The sequence below is a fragment of the Salvelinus alpinus genome, chromosome 24, assembly GCF_045679555.1.
Source record: "Salvelinus alpinus chromosome 24, SLU_Salpinus.1, whole genome shotgun sequence".
Taxonomy (NCBI): domain Eukaryota; kingdom Metazoa; phylum Chordata; class Actinopteri; order Salmoniformes; family Salmonidae; genus Salvelinus; species Salvelinus alpinus.
Genome location: NC_092109.1, coordinates 41680635 through 41694360, shown reverse-complemented (window position 1 = coordinate 41694360; position 13726 = coordinate 41680635). Strand labels below are relative to the sequence as shown.

The 13726-nt window shown below is 42.2% G+C and overlaps 1 protein-coding gene across 1 annotated transcript in view; it reads right to left on the bottom strand.

Annotated features, from left to right (window-relative positions):
- The window catches only part of LOC139551908 (FRAS1-related extracellular matrix protein 2-like), a 275653-nt gene that overhangs the window by 129724 nt on the left and 132203 nt on the right, over positions 1 to 13726 (bottom strand). The window lies entirely within an intron of this gene.

The following is a 13726-nucleotide window of genomic DNA, read 5'->3' as shown; positions in this document are numbered from 1 at the left end:
AAAAGGTGATATGGGGAAGAGAAAGGAAAAAAAAGGAATACAGTGAGTTATTCACACAGTCGTTCTCTCTCTCTCTCTCTCTCTCTCTCTCTCTCTCTCTCTCTCTCTCTCTCTCTCTCTCTCTCTCTCTCTCTCTCTCTGAATTTCAATTGTAGGGAGTCATTGGCATGGGAAACACATGTTAACATGGCCTAAGCAAGGGAAGTAGATCATAATCAAAAGTGAAATAAACAATAACAATTAACAGTAAACAAGTTGCAAAACAATAGACATTTCAAATGTCATATTATGTGCAAATAGTTAAAGTACAAAAGGGAAAATAAATAAATATGGGTTATATTTACAATGGTTTTGTTCTTCACAGGTTGCCCTTTTCTTGTGGCAACAGGTCACATCTTGCTGCTGTGATGGCACACTGTGGTATTTCACCCAGTAGATATGGGAGTTTATTAAAATTGGGTTGTTTTTTTTCAAATTCTTTGTGGGTCTGTGTAATCTGAGGGAAATATGTGTCTCTAATATGATCATACATTGGGCAGGAGGTTAGGAAGTGCAGCTCAGTTTCCACCTCATTTTGTGGGGAGTGTGCACATAGCCTGTCTTCTCTTGAGAACCAGGTCTGCCTACAGCAGCCTTTCTCAATAGCAAGGCTATACTCACTGAGTCTGTACATAGTCAAAGCTTTCCTGGTCAGGTATTCTGCCACTGTGTACTCTTTGTTTATGGCCAAAAATAATTCTAGTTTGTTCTGCTTTTTTGTTAGTTCTTTCCAATGTGTCAAGTAATTATCTTTTTGTTTTCTCATGATTTGGTTGGGTCTAATTGTGTTGCTGTCCCGGGGCTCGCTCGCGCTCTCGCTCTCTCTCTCGCTCTATCTCTCTCTCTCTCTCTCTCTCTCTCTCTCTGAGCCACAGGGAAGTGAGGGATGATTGTACGTCTGAAGCGTTTCAATAAATATATTCAACATTTACAGAGACGGATTAGCTAACACGTGCGTGCTGGTATAATGACTGTTTTTTTTTATAGAGACAGCATTCATCATCCTAGCCACATGACACTAAATACTATTTATAAAGCATATGTCATGTGTTTCATTTCTAAGCCTTTCATACCTGTTCAAGAAATGATCAAGTGAACACACACAGTACATTCTAAAAGTATTCAGACCCCTTCCCCTTTTCCACATTTTGTTACGTTACAGCCTTATTCTAAAATGGATGAAAGTGTTTTTTCCCCTCATCAATCTACACACAATACCACAGAATTACGAAGCAAAAAGAGGTTAAGATTTTTTTTTTTATTAATCAAAAATCCCCCCAGGAAATATCACATTTACATAAGTATTCAGACGCTTTACTCAGTACTTTGGCAGTGATTACAGCCTCGAGTCTTCTTGGGTGTGATGCTACAACCTTGACACACCTGTATTTGGGGAGTTTCTCCCAATCTTCTCTGCAGATCCCCTCAAGCTCTGTCAGGTTGGATGGGGAGCGTTGCTGCACAGTTATTTTCAGGTCTCTCCAGAGATGTTCGATCGGGTTCAAGTCCAGGCTGTGGCTGGGACACTCAAGGACATTCAAAGACTTGTCCTGAAGCCACTCCTGTGTTGTCTTGGCTGTGTGCTTAGGGTCGTTGTCCTGTTGGAAGGTGAACCTTCGCACCAGTCTGAAGTCCTGAGCACTCTGGGATCTCTCTGTACTTTGCTCCGTTCATCTTTCCCTAAATCCCGACTAGTCTAACAGTCCCTGCCGCTGAAAAACATCCCCACAGCATGATGCTGCCACCATGCTTCACCGTAGGGATGGTGCCAGGTTTCCTCCAGAAGTGACGCTTGGCATTCAGGCCAGAGAGTTCAGTCTTGGTTTCATCAGACCAGAGAACCTTGTTTCTGAGAGTCCTTTAGGTGCCTTTTGGCAAACTCCAAGGGGGCTATCATGTGCTTTTAACAGAGGAGTGGCTTCCGTCTGGCCACTCTAAAATAAAGGCCTGGTTGGTGGAGTGCTGCAGAGATGGTTGTCCCTCTGGAAGGTTCTCGCATCTCCACAGAGGAACTCTGGAGCTCTGTCAAAGTGACCATTGGGTTCTTGGTCACCTCCCTGACCAAGGCCCTTCTCCCCCGAAAGCTTAGTTTGGCCGGGTGGCCAGCTCTAGGAAGAGTCTTGGTGGTTCCAAACTTCTTCAGTTTAAGAATGATGGAGGCCACTGTGTTCTCTGAAACTTTCCCTTCCCCAGATCTGTTCCTCGACACAATCCTGTCTCGGAGTTCTACAGACAATTCCTTCGACCTCATGGCTTGGTTTTTTCTCTGACATGCACTGTCAACTGTGGGACCTTATATAGACAGGTGTGTGCCTTTCTAAATCATGTCCAATCAATTGAATTTACCACAGATGGACTCCAATCAAGTTGTAGAAACATCTCAAGGGTGATCAATGGAAACATAATAGCAAAGGGTCTGAATACTTATGTAATTAAGGTATTTCTGTTTTTTTAAAGCACACAGGACCTCAGACTGGGGCGAAGGTTCGCCTTCCAAAAGGACAACGACCCTAAGCAGACAGCCAAGATAACGCAAGAGCGGTTTTGGGACAAGTCTCTCTCCACCCAGTGTATACAGTAGAACAGAACCTGAAGATGGACAAGCTACAAAGACTTAACGGCTGGAAAAACATCACCCTGTAGAATATCACAAGCTGTAGAAATAACAATAAAATAATACAATATTATTAATAATAATAACAAAAATTACATTAATACTATTAATAACAATAATAATAACAATAAAAATAATAATAACACACAATAATACTAATAATAAAATCACTAATAATAATAAATGACAATACTGATAACAATAATAATAACAATAATGATAATAACAATAATGATAATAACAATAATAATAATAATAATAAATAAGAATACTGATACCAATAATACTAACAATAATGATAATAACAATAATATTATTAATAACAACAATAATAATAACAATAACATTCATAATAATAATAATAGTAAAAATAACAAAAATAATAATACAATAATAATAAAATATTAATAATATTAATAATAATACAACAATAATAATAACATAATAATAATAATAATATATGCCATTTAGCAGACCTTATGGGTGGTCCTTGATATACAACCCACTATACTGGAGCTCCATGCTCTACCAACTGAGTTAGAGGACCACAGAAATGACCAGCGAGATATAGACAGGAGCGTAACCCTACACAGTATCAGAGGCTATTTTTTAAGAGAACTATGGTATTGTACTTTAGGGAAGAAAATTAGCTTTCACACCAAGTTCACCCTCACGTCCCCTCCAAGCTCCGCAGGGAAGGGAGAGAATAACAGAAATACAACGAATGAACTGAAATGGAACAGAAAAAGGAAAAGTGTTTCAAAGAAATAGGCCTTGAGTAATGAAAGGAGAGAAACGGAAGAATGAGATTTCTTCTCTCCATTCCATCTCTCGCTCTGTTCCATCTCGCTCTCTGTTCCATTTATCTCTCATTGGGGGGTCTCTTCCCACCGTTAGCACACCTCCACAGGCGGAGGAGAGGAGAGGGGGATGAGAGGGAGGAGGGTAAGTAGAAAGAAAGAAGAAATTGTTCAGGGGAGGTGAACTAGTCTTAAAAATAAAGGTGCAAGTTGGAACCAAATAAGGTTCTTGAGAGCGATGCCATAGGGGAACTATTTTAGGGTATCTGAGGAACTATAGATCGGATGGTTCTTTGAAGAACCATACACAAATCTAAAACCAGAAATGTTTAGGCCTTTCAGGACCGGAATTGAATAGCCCTGCTGTAGAGTTTTAAGACTTACAGTATTTACATGTTTCCCAGGATTCACCAAGTGAGATCCTAAGAGAATACGTTTTTTTATTAAAATGTGATTCATTAAGGCAGTACAAAAAACATACCTCATAAGGCCTTCTTTTGAGCGCCTAGTTTTACCCTAATACTAGTGATGTTATGTTTGATATCGGAGCTCAGAGGCATTGAAATCACTAAGCAGCTTACTTAGAAGCAGCGTGCCGATACACGTGTCACTTTATCAGAAGTACGTCACCAACGCCGTCAGAAACTTCGTATAATCACGTTTTTTTTCTTCCAAACTATGTTTTTGCATATCCCACTCATTTTGCTGTAGTTCTGGTGCTTTCTTCGATTCCAAGCGGCTTTCAAACACCAACCTCTACTGGACACCGTATTGACAAATATAGACAGGACTTTTCATGTTTCACCTTAACAGTAGCGTAGCAGGTAGAGCAGGAAACCATGGAACATTAAAATACATCAGGGTATGAGGTGGAATCCTGTTGAAGACACAATATTTAGCTTTATTTTTTTAAATGTGAAAACCACACTTTCTGCTCTGTTGTTCAAATCATTCGTTTTATTTAGTGTAGTATTGATTCTGTTTAAAGCATTCTAAATAAAGCCATAGATTCTGTTTTAAGCATTCTAAATAACGCCATAGATTCTGTTTTAAGCATTCTAAATAATGCCATAGATTCTGTTTTAAACATTCTAAATAATGCCATAGATTCTGTTTTAAGCATTCTAAATAATGCCATAGATTCTGTTTTAAACATTCTAAATAATGCCATAGATTCTGTTTTAAGCATTCTAAATAACGCCATAGATTCTGTTTTAAGCATTCTAAATAATGCCATAGATTCTGTTTTAAACATTCTAAATAATGCCATAGATTCTGTTTTAAGCATTCTAAATAATGCCATAGATTCTGTTTTAAGCATTCTAAATAATGCCATAGGTTCTGTTTTAAGCATTCTAAATAATGCCATAGATTCTGTTTTAAGCATTCTAAATAATGCCATAGGTTCTGTTTTAAGCATTCTAAATAATGCCATAGGTTCTGTTTTAAGCATTCTAAATAATGCCATAGGTTCTGTTTAAAAATAAAATAGTGAACTTGAAGGCAAAAGATAGAGAAACATGATGTACAATAGAAACCTAATATTCCACCTGATTATAGACTACTAAAGCCAATGACTTATCGTTGCGCCACGGTTTGAATGAAAACAAAAAACGTCTATCTGATAATCAAACGCTGCTATTTATTGCTGACCAGCAGATGTCACTAATATGTGAACAGATAACGAATATCTGCGTAGTGAACCGTTTTTATCGGTACACTTTGGTGAAAGCGCCAAAGCCTTTAGGAAGCCTCGGTTTCCCGTCACTAGTGGCCTGAAACTCATGGTTTACAGGCCACATCAGGCCTGTAAATCACATTGTGCTGGCTTACAAAGTGATGTGTAATTACTACTGGAATCCAGCTAGAGTGGGGATATCCAACATTTTTTATTCGTTTTTTTTATTCACCTGCCACCCGGCATTCAGATTGACTGCCGGTGTTGGGAAGATATGAGACAACCTTAAACATCTAAACCTGAACTATTTCAGTAAATGTGTGCAATAACTCCAAGTAACAGATTATAATAGTTTAGTAAAATCAATGTTAATTATATTTTAGTAGCATGAGATTAAGTTAATTAATCAATCAATGTATATGAAAAAACATAGATATTGAATAAAACAATTATTTTGAAAATCAACCTGCAATAGAGCATGCTGGGAAATATGATAATGATGGGTGTGGTTTTGGTTAAACTCTGGTTATTAACACCAACAGCGGGGTTCATTTACACCACTGAGTGGTAATATAACTCTCTACAGTGTTAACTTGACTTTTGAATCAACCCTAGAAATATTATATTTAAGCAAAAAAGCTCAAGGAGATGTGGTATATGGCCAAGAGAGGAAGAGGAAGAGTGAGGTCAAATGGAAGCGAGAGCAGTGGGAGGAAGATGAAGAGTGAGGTTAAAAGGAAGCGAGAGCAGTGGGAGGAAGAGGAAGAGTGAGGTTAAAAGGAAGCGAGAGCAGGGGGAGGAAGAGGAAGAGTGAGGTTAAAAGGAAGCGAGAGCAGGGGGAGGAAGAGAACTGAGGTAACGAGAGGATAGAAAAGTAAAAACAAGACAAGTGGAAAGTAGGGAAAAGTGGTTTCATCCTAGTTACAGTACACTGGAACACGTTTCATCCTGGTTACCCTACACTGGAACACGTTTCATCCTGGTTAACCTACACTGGGACAGGTTTCATCCTGGTTACCCTAAACTGGAACACGTTTCATCCTGGTTACCCTACACTGGAACACGTTTCATCCTGGTTAACCTACACTGGGACAGGTTTCATCCTGGTTACCCTACACTGGAACACGTTTCATCCTGGTTACCCTACACTGGAACACGTTTCATCCTGGTTAACCTACACTGGGACAGGTTTCATCCTGGTTACCCTAAACTGGAACACGTTTCATCCTGGTTACCCTACACTGGAACACGTTTCATCCTGGTTAACCTACACTGGGACAGGTTTCATCCTGGTTACCCTACACTGGAACACGTTTCATCCTGGTTAACCTACACTGGGACAGGTTTAATCCTGGTTACCCTACACTGGAACACGTTTCATCCTGGGTACCCTGGACTGGGACAGGTTTCATCCTGGTTACCCTGGACTGGGACAGGTTTCATCCTGGTTACCCTACACTGGAAAACGTTTCATCCTGGTTACCCTGGACTGGGACAGGTTTCATCCTGGTTACCCTACACTGGAAAACGTTTCATCCTGGTTACCCTGGACTGGGACAGGTTTCATCCTGGTTACCCTACACTGGTACAGGTTTCATCCTGGTTACCCTACACTGGAAAACGTTTCATCCTGGTTACCCTACACTGGGACAGGTTTCATCCTGGTTACCCTGGACTGGGACAGGTTTCATCCTGGTTACCCTACACTGGGACAGGTTTCATCCTGGTTACCTTGGACTGGGACAGGTTTCATCCTGGTTACCCTACCCTGGGACAGGTTTCATCCTGGTTACCCTACACTGGGACAGGTTTCATCCTGGTTACCCTGGACTGGGACAGGTTTCATCCTGGTTACCCTGGACTGGGACAGGTTTCATCCTGGTTACCCTGGACTGGGACAGGTTTCTTCATCCTGGTACCCTACCCTGGGACAGGTTTCATCCTGGTTACCCTACACTGGGACAGGTTTCATCCTGGTTACCCTACACTGGGACAGGTTTAATCCTGGTTACCCTACCCTGGGACAGGTTTCATCCTGGTTACCCTGGACTTTGACAGGTTCATTCATCCTGGTTACCTTGGACTGGGACAGGTTTAATCCATGTTACCCTACACTGGAACAGGTTTCATCCTGGTTACCCTGGACTGGGACAGGTTTTATCCTGGTTACCCTACACTGGGACAGGTTTCATCCTGGTTACCTTGGACTGGGACAGGTTTCATCCTGGTTACCCTACCCTGGGACAGGTTTCATCCTGGTTACCTTGGACTTTGACAGGTTCATTCATCCTGGTTACCTTGGACTGGGACAGGTTTAATCCATGTTACCCTACACTGGAACAGGTTTCATCCTGGTTACCCTGGACTGGGACAGGTTTTATCCTGGTTACCCTACACTGGGACAGGTTTCATCCTGGTTACCCTGGACTGGGACAGGTTTTATCCTGGTTACCCTGGACTGGGACAGGTTTCATCCTGGTTACCCTACCCGGGGACAGGTTTCATCCTGGTTACCCTGGACTTTGACAGGTTCATTCATCCTGGTTACCTTGGACTGGGACAGGTTTAATCCTGGTTACCCTACACTGGGACAGGTTTCATCCTGGTTACCCTGGACTGGGACAGGTTTTATCCTGGTTACCCTGGACTGGGACAGGTGTCATCCTGGTTACCCTACCCTGGGACATGTTTCATCCTGGTTACCCTGGACTTTGACAGGTTCATTCATCCTGGTTACCTTGGACTGGGACAGGTTTCATCCTGGTTACCCGGGACTGGGACAGGTTTCTTCATCATTGTGAAGCTGGTGCACGCAATCACACATTGTACATGTTAGTCATTGAGAAGACACTGTTATCCAGAACGACTTACAGGTAGTTAGTCCATTGATATTAAGATACAGTTGAAGTCAGACGTTTACATACACTTAGGCTGGAGTCATTAAAACTAGTTTTACAACCACTCCACAAATCTTTTGTAAACAAACTATAGTTTTAGCAAGTCGGTTAGGACATCTACTGTGTGCATGACACAAGTAATTTTCCCAACAATTGTTTACAGACAGATTATTTCACTTATAATTCACTGTATCACAATTCCAGTGGGTCAAAAGTTTACATGCACTAAGTTGACTGTGCCTTTAAACAGCTTGGAAAATGTCAGAAAATTATGTCATGGCTTTAGAAGCTTCTGATAGGCAAATTTACATCAGTTGAGTCAATTGGAGGTGTACCTGTGGATGTATTTCAAGGCCTACCTTCAAACTCAATGCCTCTTTGCTTGACAACATGGGAAAATCAATAGAAATCAGCCAAGACCTCAGAAAAATGTATTGTAGACCTCCACAAGTCTGGTTCATCCTTGGGAGCAATTTCCAAATGCCTGAAGGTACCACATTCATCTGTACAACCAATAGTACGCAAGTATAAACACCATGGGACCACGCAGCCGTCATACGCTAAGGAAGGAGACGCATTCTGTCTCCTAGAGATGAATGTACTTTGGTGAGAAAAGTGCAAATCAATCCCAGAACAACAGCAGAGGACTGTGTAAAGATGCTGGAGGAAACGGGTACAAAATTATCTATATCCACAGTAAAACGAGTCCTATATCGACATAACCTGAAAGGCCGCTCAGCAAGGAAGAAGCCACTGCTCCAAAACCGGCATAAAAAAGCCAGACTACGGTTTGCAACTGCACATGGGGACAAAGATCGCACTTTTTGGAGAAATGTCCTCTGGTCTGATGAAACAAAAATAGAACTGTTTGCCAATAATGACCATCGTTATGTTTGGAGGAAAAAGGGGGAGGCGTGCAAGCCGAAGAACATCATCCCAACTGTGAAGCATGGGGGTGGCAGCATCATGTTGTGGGGGTGCTTTGCTGCAGGAGGGACTGGTGCACTTCACAAAATAGATGGCATCATGAGGAGGGTAAATTATGTGGATATTTTGAAGCAACATCTCAAGACATCAGTCAGGAAGTTAAAGCTTGGTTGCAAATGGGTCTTTCAAATGGACAATGACCCCAAGCATACTTCCAAAGTTGTGGCAAAATGGCTTAAGGACAACAAAGTCAAGGTATTGGAGTGGCCATCACAAAGCCCTGACCTCAACCCTATAGAAAATTTGTGGGCAGAACTGAAAAAGCGTGTGTGAGCAAGGAGGCCTAGAAACCTGACTCGGTTACACCAGCTCTGTCAGGAGGAATGGGCCAAAATTCACCTAACTTATTGTGTGAAGCTTGTTGAAGGCTACGTTTGACCCAAGTTAAACAATTTAAAGGCAATGCTATCAAATACTAATTGAGTGTATTGAGTGTAACTTCTGACCCACTGGGAATGTGATGAAAGAAATAAAAGCTGAAATAAATAATTCTCTCTACTATTATACTGACATTTCACATTCCTAAAATAAAAGTGGTTATCCTAACTGACCTAAAACAGGGAATATTTACTATAATTAAATGTCAGGAATTGTGAAAAATTGAGTTTAAATGTATTTGGCTAAGGTGTATGTAAACTTACGACTTCAACTGTAGCTAGGTGTTACAACCACATCATCTCAGTCATAGGATGTACATTTTTACCACAATAAATGATCTATCATCAGCCACAGCTAGTAAGTAGAAGTCAAGAGTTAGCTCACAAAATGCAAATTAGGTTGTTTTAATTGTATTACGGTGGTGGGGGGAGGGTGCTGTAGGACATTTTAAGATACTCACCAAATGTACGCAAACAAGTACAAACACATACACCTACGCGTAAGAATCCCGAAAACTCAGACGGAAAGTTACACAGTCCCTAAGGCTGCACCAGACTAACCAGCCCCCCCCCCCCCCCCCCCCCCACCGTGCTGACAGTCTCTCCTTGAACTTCCAGTCAGTAAATAAGAGATTCTGATTCTGCCCTGTAGGATTGTTTACTGTTTACCTGAACAAGCTATCATAATCTCCGCACGCACGCACGCACACACACACACACACACACACACACACACACACACACACACACACACACACACACACACACACACACACACACACACACACACACACACACACACACACACACACACACACACACACACACACACACACACTGCAGGCTATGAAGGTTGATAATACTAGACTACCTACTCTAGTTAATTCTAACTTGTATATTTCCTCTCTACAGTCTGGGTGATGAAAGGTGTGTAACTTTCCTCTCTACAGTCTGGGTGATGAAAGGTGTGTATATTTCCTCTCTACAGTCTGGGTGATGAAAGGTGTGTATATTTCCTCTCTACAGTCTGGGTGATGAAAGGTGTGTATCTTCCCTCTCTACAGTCTGGGTGATGAAAGGTGTGTATCTTCCCTCTCTACAGTCTGGGTAATGAAAGGTGTGTATATTTCCTCTCTACAGTCTGGGTGATGAAAGGTGTGTATATTTCCTCTCTACAGTCTGGGTGATGAAAGGTGTGTAACTTTCCTCTCTACAGTCTGGGTGATGAAAGGTGTGTATATTTCCTCTCTACAGTCTGGGTGATGAAAGGTGTGTATATTTCCTCTCTACAGTCTGGGTGATGAAAGGTGTGTATCTTCCCTCTCTACAGTCTGGGTGATGAAAGGTGTGTATATTTCCTCTCTACAGTCTGGGTAATGAAAGGTGTGTATCTTCCCTCTCTACAGTCTGGGTAATGAAAGGTGTGTATATTTCCTCTCTACAGTCTGGGTGATGAAAGGTGTGTATCTTCCCTCTCTACAGTCTGGGTAATGAAAGGTGTGTATATTTCCTCTCTACAGTCTGGGTGATGAAAGGTGTGTATCTTCCCTCTCTACAGTCTGGGTAATGAAAGGTGTGTATATTTCCTCTCTACAGTCTGGGTGATGAAAGGTGTGTATCTTCCCTCTACAGTCTGGGTGATGAAAGGTGTGTATATTTCCTCTCTACAGTCTGGGTGATGAAAGGTGTGTAACTTTCCTCTCTACAGTCTGGGTGATGAAAGGTGTGTATCTTCCCTCTCTACAGTCTGGGTGATGAAAGGTGTGTAACTTTCCTCTCTACAGTCTGGGTGATGAAAGGTGTGTATCTTTCCTCTCTACAGTCTGGGTGATGAAAGGTGTGTAACTTTCCTCTCTACAGTCTGGGTGATGAAAGGTGTGTATCTTTCCTCTCTACAGTCTGGGTGATGAAAGGTGTATGTGTCCACCAGCTTGTTTCCTTCCCCAACATCAGGTGTAGACAGGTGAAGACAGGTGTAGAAACGGAAGACAGGTGTAGACAGGCACTAGGACAGGAAAGACAGGTGTAGACAGGCACTAGGACAGGAAAGACAGGTGTAGACAGGCAAAGACAGGTGCTAGGACAGGGAGGACAGGTGTAGACAGGCAAAGACAGGTACTAGGACAGGAAAGACAGGTGAAGACAGGGAAGACAGTGGAAACACTACTAAAGAAGAGAGGGAGTGTGGTGATGTAGTGTCCACAACTAAAGAAGAGAGGGAGTGTGGTGGTGATGTAATGTCCACAACTAAAGAAGTGAGGGAGTGTGGTGATGTAGTGTCCACTACTAAAGAAGAGAGGGAGTACGGTGATGTAGTGTCCACAACTAAAGAAGGGAGGGAGTGTGGTGATGTAGTGTCCACAACTAAAGAAGAGAGGGAGTGTGGTGATGTAGTGTCCACTACTAAAGAAGAGAGGGAGTGTGGTGATGTAGTGTCCACTACTAAAGAAGAGAGGGAGTGTGGTGATGTAGTGTCCACTACTAAAGAAGAGAGGGAGTGTGGTGATGTAGTGTCCACAACTAAAGAAGAGAGGGAGTGTGGTGATGTAGTGTCCACAACTAAAGAAGAGAGGGAGTGTGGTGATGTAGTGTCCACAACTAAAAAAGAGAGGGAGTGTGGTGATGTAGTGTCCACTACTAAAGAAGAGAGGGAGTGTGGTGATGTAGTGTCCACTACTAAAGAAGAGAGGGAGTGTGGTGATGTAGTGTCCACTACTAAAGAAGAGAGGGAGTGTGGTGATGTAATGTCCACTACTAAAGAAGAGAGGGAGTGTGGTGATGTAGTGTCCACTACTAAAGAAGAGAGGGAGTGTGGTGATGTAGTGTCCACAACTAAAGAAGAAAGGGAGTGTGGTGATGTAGTGTCCACAACTAAAGAAGAGAGGGAGTGTGGTGATGTAGTGTCCACTACTAAAGAAGAGAGGGAGTGTGGTGATGTAGTGTCCACTACTAAAGAAGAGAGGGAGTGTGGTGATGTAGTGTCCACAACTAAAGAATCATTGTGGAATCTGAAAAGACACGTATCCTGAAAGCAGTATGATGTACTTACTACAGTACATGCTAACAAAAAGGAACGAGCCGGGTAGCGAGGTCAGAATGTCATTGTAGCAGAGTATTTATAAACTACAACTCTGATCTCCTATTAAACGTTTCCTTCATTTTTGTTCTATTATCTATACAAAAGGTCTGGTATATTCCCTCTTTCAAGGAGCTTTCCGTTTAGATCGGGTTATTTTACATAAAATCCTTTAGGCCTACATACGAAGAAAAAAAACACAAAAAACAACAACTCTGCATCTCTGCCCAGCCTGGCCCGAAGGATGTTTAGCATCCCCAGTGGCTCTGCAAGCACTGAGAGGATATTCTCTGCTGCTGGCTGGCTCTCCAGGCACCATCTTATGAGCCTGAAGCCACAGACACTGGCCAAACTCATGTTTCTAAAAATGAATTCAAAAAGGCACCGTAGATTAATGAGCCTAAAAAGGCATTCTTCGTTCAATTTTGTATTTAATTTTAAGTAAGTCACAGCCTATATTATTCACAATTTATAGACTATAATGATTTAATCTGTCTGTCTGTCTGTCTGTCTGTCTGTCTGTCTGTCTGTCTGTCTGTCTGTCTGTCTGTCTGTCTGTCTGTCTGTCTGTCTGTCTGTCTGTCTGTCTCGCTCTGTCTGTCTGTCTGTCTGTCTGTCTGTCTGTCTGTCTGTCTGTCTGTCTGTCTGTCTGTCTCTCTTTCTGTCTGTCTCTCTTTCTGTCTGTCTCTCTTTCTGTCTGTCTCTCTTTCTGTCTCTCTGTCTGTCTGTCTCTCTTTCTGTGTCTCTGTCTGTCTCTGTCTGTCTGTCTGTCTGTCTGTCTGTCTGTCTGTCTGTCTGTCTGTCTGTCTGTCTGTCTGTCTGTCTGTCTGTCTGTCTGTCTGTCTGTCTGTCTGTCTGTCTGTCTGTCTGTCTGTCTGTCTGTCTGTCTGTCTGTCTGTCTGTCTGTCTGTCTGTCGGTCAGTGTTGATGGCCTGGACAGGGTCTGAGCCTGAGGCCTCTGGGCTGTGTTTGTGTGTGGGTGTGTTGGATCGAAGATAACCAGGTGTTCACATCACACTCAATCCGCTGAGAGATGGGGAGTCAGGGAGCAGGCTTTCATGTGTGCCCTAGAGATACCCACTCCGCAGTAAGAACCTTCCTCAGAGAAAACACACAGTAGGAATAGAAGATGTTTCTCAACGCTTCTACATTCATGTAGGCCGTCATTGTCAATAACAATTTGTTCTTAAAACTGACTTGCCTAGATAAATAAAGGTTACATTTCTTTTTTAATTAAATGTGGATGCTACCGTGATTA